At 36.2% G+C, this 21079-nt stretch overlaps 1 pseudogene; it reads left to right on the top strand.

Annotated features, from left to right (window-relative positions):
- The first annotated feature begins 11262 nt into the window (after positions 1 to 11262).
- On the top strand, positions 11263 to 11360 carry LOC138835402 (U6 spliceosomal RNA; annotated as a pseudogene).
- The last annotated feature ends 9719 nt before the right edge of the window (positions 11361 to 21079 follow it).

The raw sequence follows: 21079 nt of genomic DNA, 5'->3' as shown, positions 1-21079 counted from the left end.
AGTGTTATATAGGGCTGTATCCAATTTATATATTTTAGAGATGAGAAATTAGAGATAGATAAGAGGCCTAAGGCCCTGTGACTGGCCTTCAGTGTAGATCTGACACTAGAACCTTGTGCTTATTATGGTTAAGATGATGGTTCTGTTGATTATTGTGGTGATCTAGAATGTTCAATGATGCCATTTTGACTATCTCTTGTTCAGTGTAATTTTTGCTTTGGTAAGCGTATTTAGGATTCCAGAAAAAAAATTAGAGAGGGGTTTTGTTTTGTTTTTTATTTTTGTGAGTCATGAGGTATGAATTTAGGGCCTGGGCAATGTCTCTGACCTTCTTTGCTCCAGGCTAGCACTCTAAACTTTGAGCACAGCTCCACTTCCGTTTTTCTGGTGTTTAATTGGAGAAAAGAGTCTCATGGCTGCCCTGGCTGGCTTTGAACTGGGATCCTAGATCATGAGTAGTTAGAATTTGTGAGCCACCCATGCCTGGCTCAAGAGAGGTTTGTTTTGTTTTGTTTTTTAATTTATTAGTATCCATTAGTTACACAAGAAGAATTTTGGTGTGACATTTCTGTACATGTATACAATGTGTCCCAATCACAATCTCACCCTAAGAGAAATAGTTTTCAAAAAACAGAACTGAGTACTTTAATGCTGGAAGCTATGATTTATTCTGGTATATAGGTTTAGATTTAGGCTTTGAGTTTCTACATTTTGTGTCTATTAATATTATATGGAAATGTAGGACTGACTTAAGGTCTTCTCTTCTTAAAAAGTTGATCAAAACATTAATGTCATAGAGTGGGTGGTGAGACCATTTAACCGGTGTTCTGATTAAGAGTCTGTTATTACCCAGACACTAGGGTTTATGCTTTAATCCTAGCTACTCAGGTGGCTGAAATCTGAAGACCACAGTTCAAAGCTAGCATGGACAGGAAGATCCATGAAACTCTTATCTCCAATTAACTATGAAAAAGTTGAAAGTGGGGCTCTGGCTCAAGTGGGAGAGCATTAGGTTTGAGCAAAAAAGCTGAGAGGCATGGGCTGGGAAGGTGGCTCAGTGGTAGAGTGCTTGCCTTGCATGCATGAGGCCCTGGGTTCGATTCCTCAGCACCACATAAGCAAAAAGAAAAAAGCCGGAAGTGGCACTAGGGCTCAAGTGATAGAGCGCTAGCCTTGAGCTGAAGAGCTGAGGGACAGTGCCCAGGCCTAGAGTTCAGGCCCCACAACCGGACCCAAAAAAAAAAAAAAAAAAAAAAAAAAAGCTGAGAGGCAGTTCCCAGGCCCTGATTTTAAGCCTCATTAATGGCACATGCACACGTTTGTACATAAACACACACACACTAAACACACACACACACAGAGAGCCATTATTGATTTTGCAAGTGCAGTGCAGTCCTCTCTTCTTGACTGGCAGATTTTTGACATAATATTTTATAGTATATTTAATAATCCTGACATTTATTTAAAGCAGAAAAGCAAATCTTCAACTTTATAATGGCTTACTAAGAGTTATGAGATCACAGTGATATGTTCTGAAAATAATACCAGATGGAGATCAAATCAAGGAAGCAGAGATAAGACTCCCACTGACAATGAGTTCTGAAATGCTTGTGTGGATATACTTGTAACTAAGATTCAGCTGATCTGGTTTCTTAGATATTCTCTACCTCTTTCTGTATTTCACTATGATCTCTTCCCAATTTTTTTCTTCTTTTTCATTTTCTGCCTTGATATGTTAATACTTTGTTTTTCTTCAGTGAAAAGCTATTGGATCTCCTTTTAAACAAAAAAATACATGGTTTTATGTAGGTTTTACATTTGACATCTTAAAGTTTCTAGTTCTCTGGAGTTAGAATAATAATAATTCAAACGCTGAAATAGTTTTGAATAATAAAAAATACTGTTCATCCTTACAGATACTGAATTCCCAGTACTGTTTTGGGCTATATTTCACAGCAGAAGAATGGTTTTCAATACTCAACAGAATCAGCTTTGCTCTGAGAACTTTTTCCCTGTGTTATTAATTTCACATAGTTTGGATATGTCAGAAGCACTGCCTAATTACAGACTGTGAACACGATTTATGTATTTGTGTTAATTAGAATACAGAATAACAAGAATATTAAAGAAGGTAAAATAAGTGGGCATTTTTGATTGTCAGAAAACTTTACATTATATAAAAATATTTTTAACAAATGTTTTTTTTTTTTTTGGTCGGTTGTGGGGCCTGAAAGGTGGGCCTGGGCGCTGTCCCTTAGTTCTTCAGGTGAAGGTTAGCACTCTACTACTTGAGCATCAGCCCCACTTTCGGCTTTTTCTGCTTATGTGGTGCTGAGGAATTGAACCCAGGGCCTCATGCATGTAAGGCAAGCACTCCACCACTGAGCCACCTTCCCAGCCCCAAAGGTTTTGTTCTTTAATATGCTAGTTACCCCATTGCTCTGTTATAGTTCTATACAGTTATGGGGAAGAAAAATTTATAATAATGATACTCTGAAATAAGGTTGCTAACTCCTTTTTTTTGGGGGGGGGATGGTCCTGTGGCTTAAGCTCAGGCCCAGAGGCACTGTCCCTTAGATTCTTTTGCTCAAGGCTATCATTCTACCACTTGAGAGTCACAGCTTCACTTTCAGCTTTTTTGGTAGTTTATTGGAGGTAAGAGGCTCATCGACTTTCCTCCCTGGACTGGCTTCAACCCAAGATTCTCAGATCTCAGCCTCCTGAGTAGCTATGATTATAGGTATGAGCCACCAGTACCCTGCTCAGGGTTTCTAACTTCTTTGAAAACAAATGTTTTTTTTTAAAAATCTTTTTAAAATAAGGAAACTTTAAAAAATTGACACCATTATATGAAACTATCATAATAATATAGGTGGAAAAAGTAAAGTTGTTTGCTGTGGTATGTATCATGGTAGTGGAGAGGTCAGGCCTGACTTGCTTGGGCTGCCTATAATGACTCTCCCCCAATCCTGGATTCCCTGGCTTCATTTTAGTACAACATATTTAAAACACTGAAAAAATATATATGTAAAATGTATGTTGAGAGTCTCTACTAACTGCAGTAAAATTCTTCACTTTTAGACCTTGCTAAAAATAGAATATTACCTGAGTAGTGCATATGTTATATGAGTTCATTCATTTATGATTACATTTGGTGGGAATCAAGGTCTCCGGTAGAATTATCATTGGGTAACAATATTTCCTATACAGGTTTAGAGATCACATCTGAAAGAGAATTTCAAAAGGATTTTTCGTTGAAGCAGCTAATATATTAGCAGGTTTTTCAACATAATTCAACATATATGTATTGTATGTCCATGGTATACAAGGCACTGAATTATCTCTCAAGAATACAGAAAAGGAAGAAAACAGATTTTGTACTCACAGAGTTTATGGTTTGATAGCAGAAGAGGAAATTTTATCCTTGTATGACTTTCCCAGATCACAAAGTCATAGAAGAAATTTAGTTCTTAGTTTCCTTTTTATTCTACATATGAAAAAAAATTGAAGTGATTTTTTTTCTCTCATTTATTGTCTTTGGCGGTGCTGGAGATTCAACATAGGGCCTTACCCAGGCTAAGGAAGAGCTATGTCAGTGAATTGCAAGTTTTTATGAAAAAGTTAAACATTCATACAAAAGTAAACAGAATTCTTTAGTGACCTCTCTATATCTATCTTCAATCAAATGTGGCAAATTCTGTTCTGTCCTCTACCTTTCACACTAATTGATACTGAATCAAATCTCAGACATATGACTTTACCTGGAAACCTTCATGGTGCAACCAAAAATGACAGGACTCTACAAAAAACAGAATAGTTATTACTCTTAGCAGCTAACAGCAGCATCTTAATGCCATTTAACATGCTGACATTTTTATAAATGACATAAATACACCCCAATAATTGTTTGACACCTTTTAATCTTTGTAGGTTCACCCCCTGCATCTTTTTTCTTCCTAGTTTTTGTTTGCCCTTTAGAATTTTCCATGCCCAGATTTTCTCTATGATTGTTCTCTTAGTGTTTCACGGTATAGTTTAATAAATTCTTCTGCCTTGTTTATTTTCTGCAAATTGATAATTAAGTTTTCAAGGTTTTATCCAATTATGGTTAGACTATTTTGGTTATATCTACCTCATAGGTTAGGAGGTGGCCCTCCATCCTCAGTATAAGAAAGATACAGACTTACAAGGTCTGGTTCTGCCTCTGCCTTTCTGACTCTCTCTCTCTCTGTGTCTTTCTAACATGAGAAAAATGGTGGTCAGTGCATAGATACATTAAATCACTAAGGGCTGCCCAATGGTGATGTTATAATTCTATGATCTCTTTCATTTGCTGAGTGTCCAGAATACATTTATAAAGAGAAACATGCACTGTTTGCTTAAAAACACGGTTGTAATTTGTGTAGTTAAAGAAAGACCAAGCTAGGCACTGGTGCCTCACGCCTGTAATGCTAGCTACTCAGGAGGCTGAGATCTGATGATTGCAGTTTAAAGCCAGCCTGGGAAGAAAAGTCTGTCAGACTCTAATCTCTAATAAACCACCAGAAAACTGAAGTGGAGCTGTGGCTTATGTGGGTAGAGCACTAGCCTTGAGCTGAAGAGCTCAGGGACAGTTTCCAGGCCCAACAGATCATGACCAACAGAAAAAAAAGGGAGGACAGATATTTTATTTTTGACTTTTATTGGCAAGTTTTCAAAATGATGTACTTCTCTATTATTCTTCAAAAGGAAAAAAAAGAAAAGGCTCACCACATCGCCTTAATTATGATGGCTAATTGTATGCATCAAGTTGAGTGGGCTAAAGATTTCCAGATAGCTGACAAAGCTATTTTTGGGTGAATATGAGGATGTTCACATGAGAGATTAGTATTTTGATATGTAGATTGAGTAAAGATCACCTTTTTTTTATTGTGAAAATACCGTACAGAGGGGTTACAATTACATGGGCAAGGTACATTTCTTTTCTTTTCTTTTCTTTTTCATGGGCAAAAATGAAAGACTTTATCTAGAAAAATAACTAAAGCAGAACAGGTTGTGGGTGCTGGTGGCTCATATATTGGAATACTTGTCTAGAAAACACAAACAGGATTTTGTTATCCTGTTTGTATTCTCTAGACAAATAACAAAATGTTGAAACAAGGATACGGGTTGACCCATTGTAACAATGAGATGTACAAGATATTATGTTGAAAATGAACTTTACAACTAGAGGGGGAAAAAGGGGAATTTGGGGAGGTGAGGAAGGAAGGGATGGTAGGGCAAAAACAAAAGAGGAGGTAACAATGCTCAACAGGAAATGTACTCATTATATTACTCGTGTAACTGTGACTACTCTGTACACTATTTTTACAATAAAAAATTATAAAAAAGAAAACACAAACAGGGTCTTGCATTCAAACCCCAATCTTATCATATCCCTCCTCTTTTTTTTTATTGGGTATAGAGCTTGAACTCAAGGCCTAAGCATTGTCTCTGAGATTTTTTGCTCAAGATTAGCACTCTACCAGTTGAACCACAGTGCCACTTCCAGATTGTTCTATGATTAATTGCAGTTAAGAGTCTCGTGAAACATTAGCAAGAAAGAAAAATAAAAACATTTGTGTCCCTACCTTGGAGTCCATTTTGCTTAACATCATCTTATCTGGTCATATGTACATAGCTTTGGAACTTTTCTGCTTGTCCCAGACATATACTAGTTACTGCAAATAAGGGAAACCATAGGACCTATGTTTCTTTGGGCCTGGCTTACTTCACTTAATATAATTTTTTCAGAGACTTTCCATTTCCTAACAAATGGGGTGATGTCATTCTTTCTGATGGAGGCACATTTTCTTGATCCAGTCATCTAATGAGAGGCATCTGGGTTGGTTCCATATCTTAGCTATGGGAAATAATGCTGTAATAAACATAGTTGTGCTGGTAGCTTTAGTATGGTCTTGTTTGTGATCATTTGGGTAAATGCCCAAAAGTGGGACTGCTGGGTCATAGGGAAGCTTATGTGGAGTCTTTTGAGCAATCTCCATACTACTTCCAAAGTGGTTGAACAAGTTTACACTCCTACCAACAATGCAGTAGGATTCCCTTCTGGCCTCATCCCCTCTGTAAATATGACCAGATAAGACGATGTTAAATGAAATGAACCCCAAGATTGGGACAAAAGTGGTTTTTTATTTCTTGCTATTGTTTCTAACATATTTATAATGTACCATATTATCTTTTTGTTTCTTTGTATGTTCCTCCCCCACAGTATTTGTTGTCCGTGCTCTGCATCTTGATTATACACTTCTCTAGCTTGGGCAGGGGAAGGGGAAAAACAAAATGCTTAAGTAGGGATACAGGTAGACCCATTGTAACAATGAGATGCACAAGACACTTTGTTGAAAAGTGAACTTTACAATTTAGGCAGGGAGTGGGGGGAGGAGAGAAGGGGAGAGTGTAGTTGTAGAGGTGGGGAGGGAAGAGAGTATAGGGGAAAGACAAAGGAGGAGGTAACAATGCTTGATAGGAAATGTACTCATTACCTTGCTCATGTAACTGTAACCCTTCTGTGCAGTATTTTTAAAATAAAAAAGTATTTTTAAAAAAAGAGTCTCATGAGTTGAAGAGCTGAGGGACAGGGCCCAGGCCCAGAGTTTAGGGCCCCATGACTGACAAAAAATATATCAAAAGAAAGAAAGACTAGGAAAAACAATATTTTTCGTTATTTGTTATTTTGCTGGTATTATGGTTTGAACTCAGGGCTTGCATGCTGGCTTGGCTCTTTCTCTCAAGGCTAGACATCTACCTGGAGCCACAGTTCTACTTCCTGCTTTCTTTTTTTTTTCATTTTATTTTATTTTATTTTATTTGTGGCAAGGTACATTTCTTATCAAGCATTGTATCCTCCTCCTTTGTTTCCCCTTCCCATCCCTTCCCAGCCTCCCCCTGCCGTCCCCCACCCAATCCTCCCTCCCCACCAAAGTTGTAAAGTTCGTTTTCGACATGACAACTTGTACTTCTTATTGTGGCAACGGGTTCACCTGTATCCTTATTTAAACGACTTGTTTTTCCCCTTCCCCTCCACAAATTATATCGACATCAAATACAGTAAAAGCAGGGGTTATACTGTGGGGGAGGGACATAAAAACAACATAGAAATAATCTTATAAATGCGTTTGAAACAAAAGCATGAAAGAAAAAAACATTTAAATACATATCTTAGGTTTCATTTTCCTAAGATTCCATGATTATCTGAACTTTTATAGTAATTTTTAAATTCTATCTATGTATCTATCTATCTATCTGTCTGTCTGTCTGTCTGTCTATCTAATTATCTAGCTATCTATGTATCATCTATCACTTGTTTCTGCAGAGACCCTTAGCTATAATAACTTTGAATATCACAGGATCTCTTGAGATTTAAATGAATTTGATGTATCTTAATCCATTTATATTTATTGATGTGCTTATTTTGTAGTCTTTGCACACTTCACGTCCTTTACTTGCTCCTGAATCCCCATGACACAATGTTAGTACTTTTTTACTTCTTGAGCTGGTCCGAGGGCGTGAACTCAGGGCCTGAGCATTGTCCTTGAGCATTTTTGCTCAAGGCTAGCACTCTACCACTTGAGCCACAGCACCATTTCTTGTTTTTTGGTGATGTTAATTGGAGGTAAATGTGACATGGATTTTTCTGGTGTGTGTGTGTGTGAGTGTGTGTGTGTGTGTGTGTGTGTGTGTGTGTGTGTGTGTGTGTGTGTGTGTGTGTGTGTGTGTGTGTGTGTGTATGTAATGGATATTTTCTGTCTGGGTGGGCTAGCTTATAACCATGATCCTTGGATCTCAACTTGATGAGTAGTAAGGGTTACAGACATGAGCTACTTCAGTCAGGTTTGATGTCAGTAATCTTTGATAACTTCTTTGCTATTTGGCAAGAAAATATCTTCCAGGTTTAGTTTTTATGTTTCCTTCTCGTCACCAGACTTAAGGGGAAAATAAAAATACTGATTTTTTTTTTAGGTTAGAATGTGAACTTGAGTTTCTTCATTATTATTAACTACAGGACTTCAAAAAGCACTGGTTCTGGATCCCAGTCTGTACTACACAGGAACATATCTACATTGGGCCATATCCACCTTCACTAGCAATATTTAAGGAGCTGGTTTAAGCCACTTGACCAACCTTAAGTGTTATAATTTTTATTGTAATACATTGTAGTGCAACTCTACTCTCTGCAAGAGATAAACTCAGTACATAGATTCTGTCCTATAAATGCCACTTTGACAAATGACATTACTTTTCTTTTTATGTTTATGTTTATTTTATATTTTATTTTTAGTGTATTTTTAGTATGTTAAAGTAGTTGTGTTAAGGAATTGCCGTTCAACAAAGCAATATATGAGTACAATGCATCTTGATTAATATTATCCATTTCATCATTTCCCCCATCCCTCCCAATTTCACCCCTTTCTCAGTTTTGTAAGATAAACATTGAATTTTATGACTGCATTCTTCCCTGTTCTTCATTTGTCTAGCTCCCTTTCTTTGATCCTTTTCACTTTTGAATACTCGTTTCCTGTTGTTTATTTTGTTGGACTGTGAGTCAGCCTTTCTTAGCAATTACACTCTGAGTTCATTCCTGATTCTACCAGATTTTGGCTGATACATTTGTGTATATTTGCATAACATTGAAGATGTTTACTTATATTTATAAATGAATTCTAGCTTTCATATATGAGAGAAAACATACATCTTTGACTCCCTGAGCCTGATTTCTTTTAGTATGATATTTTCTAGGTCTTTCCATTTTTTTGCAAATGATACAATATTATTCTTTCTAAAGGATAAGTAAAATTTAGTTATATAAATTTCTTTACCCATTCATCTATTGAGGGCCACCTGGGCTGATTCCATACCTTGGCTGTGGTGAACAGTGCTGCAATAAACATGGTTGTGCAAGTGACTTTACTGTATCCTAGTTTGTAATCTTTAAGAATAGAATTGCTGGATTTTACTGTAGTTCTTTGAGGATCTTCCATATTGTTTTCCAGTGTAGTTGAAAAAGTTTACACTCTTACTAACATTGTACTAGAGTTACTATTCACTCACATCCATACTAGAATCTGTTATTATCTGTATTATTGATGATGTCCAACTACTAATAACAGGCTGGTCTATGGGTCTTCATCTTCCTGCCTCTACCTCCAGAGTTGGGATTTCAGGTGAGTGCCATCATGCCCAAATTGTTTCCTATTTTAGAACTGTCAGGTTTCTTTTTTCTTCTTTTTTTTATTGTGAAAATATTGTACAGAAGGGTTACAATTAATGAGTACATTTCTTATCAAGCATTGTAGCCTCCTCCTTTGTTTCCCCTTCCCAGCCCTTCCCATCCTCCTCCCGCCCCCGCAATCCTCCCCACGCTGCCCCCCCACCAAAGTTGTAAAGTTCGTTTTCGACATAACGACTTGTACATCTCATTGTTGCAATGGGTCCACCTGTATCCCTATTTAAATGATTTGTTTTTCCCCTTCCCCTCCACTAATTATACCAACAGCAAATACAGTGAAAGCAGGGATTATACTGTGGGGGACGGACATACAAAGCAACAAAGAAATAATCTTATGAATGTGTTAGTAACAATCACATGAAAGAAAAAAATTTGAATACATATCTTAGGGTTCATTTTCCTAACATCACCTTATCTGACCTTTTCTGCTTGACTCATACATATACTAGATATTGGAAATAAGGTAAACCATGGAACCTATGTTTCTTTGGGCTTGGCTTACTTCACTTAATATAATTTTTTCCAAGTCTTTCCATTTCCTAACAAATTGGGCAATGTCATTCTTTCTGATGGAGGCATAGAATTCCATTGTGTATATATACACCGCATTTTCTTGATCTATTCATCTACTGAGAGGCATCTGGGTTTGTTCCATATGTCAGCTATGGTAAATAATGCTGCAATAAACATAGTCGTGCTGGTAGCTTTAGTGTGGTCTTGTTTGTAAATATTTGGGTAAATGCCCAAAAGTGGGATTGCTGGGTCATAGGGGAGCTCTATGTGGAGTCTTTTGAGGAACCTCCATACTGCTTTCCAAAGTGGTTGAACAAGTTTACACCCCCACCAAAAATGTAGTAAGGTTCCCTTCTGTTCACATCCCCTCCAGCCTCTGTTGTTATTAGAGTAGATCTGTCAGGTTTCTCTGCACATGTATTTTCCCATAATCAGTGATAGGTATCATCATTAGTTTTGCTGGTCTTGGGCTTTAACGTAGGACCTGGGTGCTTTCCCTGAGATTATTTTACTTGAGGCTAGCACTACATCATTTGGACCCATAGCTGTTGGGAGCCGACAGTAAAACTCCAAGGTCATCTTGACCCTTGTGCTCACTTGAAGGCACATACAAGGACCTGGCTTTCATGAATAACACCAGGTGTCCGGGTTTGCCTTGCTATGTCTGTAGAATTTTCTTTACTTTCTATCAGTTGACCTTGTCTTGTTTCTTTCTGCACCCTTGTTGTTATTAAAGACTTTTCTTGCTTTTCTGCACTATGGTGACCTTAGGTTACCTCTTGACTTCTAATAGTATAAATAAGGAGAGTTAAAAATAAATATTTCTTCATGAAGTTGATTTGATGCAATTATATGTATGTTTCCATATTTATGTTGTGTTTAAAGAAGAGGCATTATGAAATTCTTGGGATGTATAGACTTGTCATGGTTTAACTAGGATGCTATTGAAAAGTCTATCATAGCTCTGTCACAACTATCTGCTTTAATATCCACCACACTTTTAAGACTTCTTTAGCTCTCTAATTTCTTCTTCTTCATCTCTTTCTGTCTTGATTTATTGGGATAATATAAAGGTGAATTGCTGATAAAATTGTAGATTTGGTTAGAATTCTTAGATGACTTCATTTATTAAATACTCTTCAATGAACACATGGTAATGGTAGGAAGAGAGGAAAGAAGACAAGTTTATATTATTTTAGGGATGGGCATCAGCAAAGTGAACAAGTGCTCCCAGGGGCCACAGCATGAACAATTTCGCATTTATTTATTCTCTTGTAAACTATAATCAAATATATGTTAGTAATTACATTAATATATAACAATGTAATATATAATATGGAATAATTACATTTGTTAGAGATTGTATTTATTTGATTGTATATGTTGTAGAATCCATTGCTGCATATTGTAGAAACAGTAAAGAAGGGCTGACTAGAGCATCAACATGCTGAAGGCAATAGAAAGCAATATCAACTACTTGCTACAGCAACATATACTGTATACTAAGATCAAAATGATGCAGAGATTAGCATGTCTCCTGTATAAGGATGACAAACAAATTGCTAAAGCATTTCATATTTTAAAATATTGCAAGTGTATATCTATATGGCAAGGAAAGGAATAATAAAATGTGTAGAGCCAAACTCTCTATTTCTAGAAGTCTGGGACCACTTAGAATATGAAGAAATGCCTATATATACTTTAATAGCTCCTAAGAGATTATTGTTTGTCTCCTTAGTCCATATGTAAGGAACTCATTTAGTGTGCAGAGCAGTTTTGTAGTTGTAGGAGATATTGTGAGATATTTAACAGAGTCCAGTTCAGAGTTTGATGCAGCATATCAGGAAGGTTCTAGAAAATACTAGAAATATGCAGAGGAGGAAGGAGCTGGAGTGATAGGAAAATAGTTAAAGGAAAGCTATTTTTCAGATCCAGTATCCTTTGAGTTCACACCTTACTTTGATTTTTATGTGTAGCCATGTAAAAGAGTTCTAGCCATGTAATATTGTCAGTCCCATGATATGTGCTATTTTCAGGCCTCATCTACAAAACTCTCCTAATCATTATCCTTTCTCTTCTTGCACTAGTGACACTGGAAGCCAAATATCAAAGTTAAGCAGAATCCGTGGCAGAATCTGTATTCCTACATCAAGAGAAGAGCTGCTTGACTATCATGAATACCTAATTTGGACTTTAGGAGAGAAGAAACAAACTTTTGTCAAGCCACTGATTTTTTAGTTTTGTTCTTCAAATCACTGTTATTATCATTATTATCTTTTTATTAATTTTGGTTTATTAGTCAAAACAATATACCTTTCTAAAATAAAACTCAGTATATCATGTTAACTGTCATGAGAAGATGAAAAGAAAAAACGTCCCCACCCTCACTTCCCCACCTTATCCAAGCTGATGTCATAGTTGAGAATAGAATTGTAGTTACTAGAAGTTGGGGAGAATAAGGAGAATGTGACCATAGAGGAAGGCTCAACAGTAAGTACCAACTTACAGTTAGGATCAAGAAATTCTGATGTGCCATTATGGAGATAGGTGATTTAGATGATGAGAATTTATTGGTTATTCCCTGAAACTAGAAGAAAATAGTCTGAAAATTTTCAGCAGAATAAAATGTTTGTTTTTCTGCCACAGAAGCATATGTTTAAGTAATAGAGAACAAGAGTCTGGAAAGTAGGGTGCAGCAAAATATAGACAGTAAAGACGTCCTGGAGTCAGAATATAATACAACTGGTTAAACTATAATATTGAGCAAAAGGATCAAAAAGTTAGTTGTCTCAGTTTATAGAGCCTGAAGTAAACCTACTGAAGTGTAAAGGTAAGGAGAGTGGTAATATGTCTTAGGATAAGAAAGATTTGTTATTGTTTCTGCATTGGTGGAAGTGACAATGGATGGGGTGGGAAAATTGTGGTTGAGGTCAGAGTGGAGGCAGAGATTTCTTTCCAGGAGAGGCTAGTTGAACACGTGAGCTGGTGGTGCTGGTGATAAAGGAATAGGCTGAAAAAAATGAGCCACGGGAATGTTGATGACTGTGGGAGCACTGAGGAAAGGGAGAAGCTGGAGATAACTTTTAGGTCTATACTTTAGAGCAGTGAGTGTTCCTTTGCCACATGAGTTTGAGGCATACAGAAAAGGAAAGAAATTACCATAGTATCTAATATGTTCTACAAAGATAAAAAGAACAGTTAACATCAAACTACAGCAGCATTCCTCATGTTCACAAATCCATTTTGTCTTCCTAGGTACATAAACTATATTTTCAATCCTTTCTTGGAGCAAGGTAAAATAATATGGTTAAATTCTAGACAACAGCACATAGTTGTAAATGGTATATGCAATTTCCAGCTCAATCCATAAAATCCTGTATTTTATTCCCCAGCATCTGTTCTGTGGCAACCTTGGAAACTACATATTCCAAATGTTAAACTGCAATATGGAAGAATCCTGTCTCTGTAAGTCACCATTTAGATGAATGAGAGCTTTCCTGAATAGCTATGCAACCAACTGAACTATGACTTAAAGTACAAATTAATATTTATTGTTTTAACCATAATGAACATAGTGTGTATTTAACCAGAATAGCCAATGACACAAATACTTTGTTATTAAGCAACTTTAAGTTTAATGTAGCATCTGTTTAATGGATGGGCTAGCCCTAAAATCAAACTTCATTCATACTCTGGTGGAATAACCCGTGATATCACAGGTTATTGTTCCAATAGGATTTTAGAACCTTTTCCTGTTTATTCTCCTATTTTTCAATCTTAGTTGGTAAATTCTGGTGGTTAGATTTTAAAATAGAAAACTTGATGGTGTATTTTGTCTATTACTTTCTTATTTGAAAAAAATCCTTTAACTGGTAAAAGAGGCTTAAAGTATAGATCTTATTTTACAATATCTTGTCTGATATACTGCTTGGTGTGTTAACAAATATAGTTTAGAGCCTCTCTTATTTTTTCTTTATTTGACAGCCAGTAAGATTTCTGGTACTGTTACATTTATGACTTCATAAATTGGAAATGTGGTCAGAAAGAGAAAACCATTATCACTTAGGAACTCATTCTGCAACAAGATTTTTACCCAAGATTTCATTGGAATTATGGTCTATATGTAGAATCTACCTTGATGGTTTAATGTTGAAATCTGAAGTGAAAGAATTAACTCTGAATGTACTTTTGAAACCTCATTATTTTCATCATAGATTGAGTAATAACAGGCAACATTCTGATTATAGAAACTAGGTAGAAATGATCTCTGTAAACTAAATTGCTAACCTTAGTTTATTTCACTTAGTGTATCCATTGAATGAAATTTTGGTGTGCTGGAAAGTGGCAGTTAAGATACAGCTTAAACATTTTCCCAATATGAATCTGTATTACATTTGTGATTTTTGTGCTAGTGGATATTGAACCTGGTATCTTAAGCATGGTAGATAAGCACTGTCATTAAGCTATATCTCTAATCCTATATATATATATATATATATATATATATATATATATATATATATATATATATAAAATCCTTTTTATATATATATATACACAAAGATATATGAACATTTAAAACAGAAGCAACACAGAAGTGTATAGAAGTGAAGTGCATCTCAAAACCTATCAATAATAAAGAACTGTTAAAATTCTGAAGCAGATTTTTATGCCTTCTTTATTTCCATACACAAAATAGTCCTCAGACATATATACAAACACACACATAAATAGAATCAAAATACAGATGTTTGTAATTTACAATTTTACTCACAAGCCTGAAATGTGGTTGTCTCATGTCTGTAAAGAAGAATCACTTTAAAAACACTATGAAATAATCTTTTATAGAAAATACAATAATATAACTAGTGTGGAACACTGAGGTTTCTAGTTTTTCACCATTGTGAGAAATACTGCCATTAACTAATGTGTATATATTTGGGTTTTTGTGAGTAGTGTAAATTGCTATGGTGAATTTGCTTGGAGGGAGGAAAACACATTTAATATTTCTAAATTTAATAGTATTGGAAAGAGTGTATCTATTATGACCAATGCATAGGAAAGGCAGTAGAGAGGATAATGCCTACTATTATAGAAACTGAAATAAAGAAGTCCATGAATGAATTTGTGCTGTTTCTAAAAGCTATTCTGACTCCTGTATTCCAATGTTAGAGTCTGTATTCCAATGTTAGTCTCTGTATTCCAATGTTAGACAAGATTTCCTGATACACAGGAAATGAAACTAATATGTAAATGTAGTATAGGTAGAAAGACTAGAAAAGATTTTTGTTGGAGTAAGACAACTGCATAACTTGTTTGCATTCAGTCCTCTTCTCTTACTCTGAGATGATCTTGTGGAATCTGAGATTACACTTGAGGTACTATAGGATTTGTGAGGTTCTCCATGAGTTCCTCACATATTCTATCTGATTGCTTCACTGTTGTTTTATTTCCATGTGAAGAAGCTAGTAGGCTTTACTGTATTCATTTCCTTCTCTTCTTTCTTCTGCCTGTGTTAGCTGAAAAATACTCTGAAATGTTGAATGAGAAGTTGGAGTAGAGTTAGAGTTGAGAAACTAGGTTTGAGAGTCTCTATTATAGCAGCATTGACAACAAGAAAAACAAATTAGAGAACTAAGGGATCATCGCTGGTTTGTCTTTTGCTTTCTGAAGGTCTGATGTAAAACACATCTGCATTGTGTAATGTGTTTTTTAGATCCAGGCTCTTTCTTTTGTGGTTTCCAGGGTTGTACTCTAAAATGCCTCAGCTTAGAAGAGAGACTCATTTTCTACTGATTATAATTTGTTCTGCTTTCAGTCCATGTTCACATGATATTAGCCTTATTACATGGAGACAAGAAAAGTGAGTCAGCACACAGTAAGTATAACTGTATGTAGAAATCAGGCCTGGAGTCACTTCACATCTCTACGGCTAACTGCTGTGTCAACTTGACAAGATTGTCAATAATTTAGTATCTTAGTTTTCTTGTTTATAAAATAAGGATAAGAATATGACTTTTCAGGCCTGGGAAGGTGGCTCAGTGGTAGAGCGCTTGCCTTGCATGCTTGAGGCCTTGGGCTCAATTCCTCAGCACCACATAAGCAAAAAGAAAAAGGCTTGAAGTGGAGCTGTGGCTCAAGTGGTAGAGCGCTAGCCTTGACCTGAAGAGCTAAGGGACAGCGTCCAGGCCCAGAGTTCAGGCCCATGACCGGACCCCCCCCCAAAAAAAAAGAATATGTCTTTTCAGCAAAAGATTATTTCATAGTTTTTCAAAGTTATTCTTATTTACTGACATGAAACAACAACTGCATTTCAGGTTGCTGAATAAGTGACTATATGTAAAGGCACATAGCACATTCTTTTTTTGGGGGGATGGGGGGTGTTCTGATTGTGGGGCCTGAACTTGGGGCCTGGATTGCTGTCCCTCAGCTCTTCAGCTCAAGGCTAGTGCTCTACCATTTGAGCCACAGCACCACTTCCAGCTTTTTTCTTTTTGCTTATGTGGTGCTTAGGAGTCGAATCCAGCGCCTCATGCATGGAAGGCAAGCGCTCTACCACTGAGCCACCGTCCCAGCCCCCATAGCATATTCTTAAGAAGTGAACCCAGGTTCTGGGGGCTCACATGTATAAGCTTAGCTGCTCAAGAGGGGTTTGGAGTAGGAAAATCAGTGAGATTCTTACCTTCAACTAATCAGAAAAATGTTGGAAGTGAAGGTATGGTCAACTGAGAACTTGAGAATTCCAAGCCATGAGTTGAAACTCAGTTCTAGCACAGGAAAAAAAGAGATAGATTCTAGTATTAGTGGTAGTTGCACTGGGAATAGAATCATCAATCATGGCTATTGACATGAAAAATACAGAGAATACCTTTAATTGGTACAAAGAATGTGTATAGGAATTTGAGAGAATCAGCTTACTTTCAGTAAAGTTGAAAAAGTAACAATTCATGAAGAAAAATGCATTTGAGTAGGGTCCTAAAAAATGTGTTCCTTTTCCACTAAATCTGTGAAGAAAAATGCAATTTGCAGAATAGGGTGCCAGAGGGAACAAGGATATTGCTGAAGAAATTTGGTGAAATTTGACCTGAAATGCAGTGCCAATTAAGACAAATAGCAAGCTGATAAAAGTTATAAATGAGGGCTAGGGACTTGGCTCAGTATTGAGTGCTTGTTTAGCAATTACAAGAAGTTAATTCCAGCATCATGCACAGAAATCTTAAAATTGAGTAGTCTATGATTTATAAATAAATGACTGTGGTTCTTGTTTTGCTGTATGGGGAATGTGCTGTTCAGATGGGAGAGAACCTTGCCCAGGCCAGTGAGGAGCTGTTCAAAATTTGACCTCCTCTATCCTGAACAGGGAAGTGAAGAAGCTTTGAAGGGGGAGTTTATAGTTTCCTGACACTTTGAAGCACATGGATAGATTTATTTCTACTTCCTCTAAGGGAGAACTTCTCCTAACTCATTTTTCAGGACATAAGGAGTTAGAAATTACCCTGCTTATGGAATCAGACTTATTCTCACTTTTTATTTATTTCAGAGCCCAGTTTCTGACATTTGTATTTGCTCTTTATTTGAGGGCTTGTGAAATCTTATCTCTTTGGTTTGCTTGACTTAATCGCCCATTTTAGAACATGGATCTGCTTTTTCCCCCTGATTTTGAGGCTTCCTATGGAAGTTGACTCCTGCCTCATGGAACCTCTAGTCAAACAAAGCCCTGGATTCTCTTTTTAGCTTGATCCCAGGAGAACCTCAAGCGATGGAACTGTGGGATAATCTTTAAATGGGACAGACCAACTGTATCCAAATTTGTGTTTGTCAGCGAATGCTTGAATGACCTCATCTAGAACACTCAGTGTCTGTATATCTCAGACTGTCTTATTTGAAAATTGATTATAATAATCATAGTACCAGCCTCATGAGGTTATTGTTAGGATTTAATTGAGTAAAACTATGTCTAGAAAATCATTTCTTAATAATGTTAATGTGTTAGAATTTATTATCTATTGTAAGGGGTTCCTGTGGGTACAAGAAGATCAACATTAATTTGACCTAGGGGAGCAAAGAAGACCTCTAAAGAGATAATGATCTTTGAACATAAATTTGATCAACAGATCATTTCCTAAGGGATGCAATGAAGGGAAGGCAATCCAAGAAGAGAGAAAGCTGATGAAATGGTTCAGGTATGAAAAATTTAAGAAGTGTATTATGTGTGGAGCTCTGGATAAATTGTGGAAATGGGGTGAGGATGGAGAAGTTAGGGCAAATGATGTAGCTGAAGAGGGTGGGACAAAGGGAAACTGGGAAGGATTTTCAGGTTAAACCAGTGATTTGTAGTTTAGTTCTGGAGAAGCAGGATGCTAGTGACATTATTTAGGTAGGGAAATAACCATGATGAGGTTTGTAAGGTTCCTCTGGTTACAGTGTGAAAGATCGATTGCATTGAGCTTGAATGTTGGCAGGGAGTCACATTTAAGGAGTTATTTCATTTACTCATGGAGATAAATTAATGTGAGTTCTGTACAGTGGGTCATTAATATCACCTATGCTTTCTTTCCTTTGTTGTGGTGATAATTGCAATTCTCATACATTGCTTTTGTTCCACGTAGTCATTAGTCATTAGTTGACTTGAAAACCTTTATGCAAGCAAAGGATTTTAAAGTGTTGAAATGTATTTGACATGGTACTGAAGCTTTAATTGTGGCTATGATTCAAATCACCCCAGAATTAAGTCCATCCTTTGCTTTACTTGTCCCACCATTAGTAGTATCTCCAGGTGAGTGACCTCTTGGCATTTTTCTGCATGTGTTGGTTGGATTTAGACAGATTTCATTAAACATTTCGTTTTACTTGGCTTGCTTCAGGGTAAAGTCCAAAAGAACTCTCGATATTTGTTCCTTCCCCCCCTCTTCAGCTAACCTATGATTATTTTCTCAAATGGATCCTTTCACACATAGAGTCATTTAAAGAATTTTACCATCTTTTGATTCTATCAGTCTATCAAAAACTTTGTACAAGCTCTAAACAAGTCTGGAATTTGAAGTTACATGTCCTGTCAAAACATTTTTTTTATTTATAAACTCATTTTTCTTTGCTGTGTACTTCTGAAAAAATAGCATTAGCTCTCTATGGTTTTAGAAATTCCTTTTCTTTCAGAACAGCTAGGAAAAAACTACAAATAATAAAACAAAATAATCTGTAACAGACTGTTTTTTTTTAATAAAAGGGGGGGGGAACCTCATTTCAGAGAGGTAAGGTTGGTCAAGCATTTTAGGTAATGAGAAAGGGAATTTTTCTTAGCCAAACAGAAATGAGGGTTTTAGTGCTTTTAAGGGACTTCCAGAAAGTATTGGTGACTCCTCTTCGTTTTGATGTCTTTTCTGAGTCTCTCTGAATATGTTAGAAAGATCCAAGTAATTAAAGATCTTCAGTGTCTCAGATGATAAGGATTATCACTAAACTTTCTTTTTCCCACCTATATTGCCAACTTCTTTTAGAAAAGAAATAGTATGTGCATCTAACCTTTAGAGGGTCTTAAAGGAATAGGAGGGATTTCTTCACAAATCTGGACAAATTTAAAATACGAAATACAAAGCTCTATGGAATATTACTGGGATAAATGTATAACTAAAGAAAAGAAGTAAAAATTTCCCCACGTTTCTGTAGGTCAGTGAAATGTTAATAAATGTTGAGGGTAGCCTGTGGAAAGTTAATATGGTTAGGTGAGTTAAGGAATGTTCTACCCATCTTAAACAGAAAGCTAATGAGGATTATAGACAAAGAGGATTATAGATACCCAAAAGGAATAGATTTTCTGCTTATTTGACCACACAATGTTTTTCATGGGGTAGGTCAGAGGACCAGAACTCCTCATTTGGAGCACTAAGAAAATGTTTGGGTACATAAAACTAACATGTTTTAACATTAGAAGTTAAGAGTTTTCAGGCATAAATTCTAGTTGAAATCAAATACAGTGGGATACTGCAAAGCCATTGAAATTCAGGTTATTTTTAAGACATAAAAAATGAATATTCTTGGGCTGGGAAGGTGGCTCAGTGGTAGAGCACTTGCCTTGCATGCATGAGGCCCTGGGTTCGATTCCTCAGCACTACATAAGCAAAAAGAAAAAAGACAGAAGTGGCGCTGTGGCTCAAGTGGTAGAGTGCTAGCCTTGAGCTGAAGAGCTGAGGGACCGTGCCCAGGCCTAGAGTTCAGGCCCCATGACCGGATTCCCCCCACCAAAAAAAATGAATAATCTTGGGGGACTTACTGGCTCTGAATTGCTGTGGATGGCTTTAGGATATATTGTACTCTGACTCTTCCCATCACACTTTAACTAGACCTTACTTGCTTGGCACAGAGCATGAAGACTTTATGCTGGTTGTTGAGTATTTATCAACGACTTCTAGAATCTTACCAAAAATCATATGTGTCTTCTGAAATTGAACATGACATTGTAATCATTAATATGATTTACATGATGAAGTTAATAATAGAACTAATTTTATTTCTATATATGTTGACATACTCTGCTAATTCATAGATTAATTCCAAAGAAGGTGTACATAGTTTTGTTAGATTAACAATATGTGACTAAATTTAGAATTTCAAAGGCTAATAGAGTCTTAATATTAAGATCCATAGCAGTTGAAAGCTACTTATTATTGTATTTTTAAAAATAGTATTTTTAGACATATATAATGGACTTTTAGAAAAGGCAAAAACCACAGAAAACCAATGTTTTCTAAAACACACACACACACACACACACACACACACACACACACACACACACGAATGTTTTACCTATTTATGCAAATCTAACTCCGTAAGTTTAAATAGTGACTTACTTATATTTTTAATGCTGGATTACGGAATTTGAATTTCAAGAAATTTGAACAGGATGAAATGACTAAATTTTGTAGAGGTAAATGTTATATTCTCTATTTAGAACTGTTAACTATCTCACTCACTGTGGAGCAGAATAATTTTACTTAGCACCAAGTATCAAAAATATCCTGGGCTTACCCATACAGTAAATGTGCACTCAAGTTACAAAAATGAGTCTAATAGGTGAAAGGGATGGCATCAGGTTCAACCCAACAATAGCTTTTAGTGAAGAAGTATAAGGTTGTCTCAGAATATTCAGAGGAATGAAATCAAGATAGGAAGAAATTTCCTATTGTGCTATAGGAAACGAAGCTAAAATTTTATGTTTTCTGAAACTCTAGGAAAACAAAGTTATAGAACACGATATATGCTTCAAATGGCAAGATTCAATCAGTAGATAGAAGCTCTCAG

This window comes from Dipodomys merriami, unplaced genomic scaffold, assembly GCF_024711535.1.
Source record: "Dipodomys merriami isolate MVZ:Mamm:240054 unplaced genomic scaffold, mDipMer1.0.p SCAF_236, whole genome shotgun sequence".
In the NCBI taxonomy this organism is placed as follows: Eukaryota; Metazoa; Chordata; class Mammalia; order Rodentia; family Heteromyidae; genus Dipodomys; species Dipodomys merriami.
The sequence above is the reverse complement of the archived record's forward strand: the minus strand, read 5'-3'. Positions and strand labels throughout refer to the sequence as shown.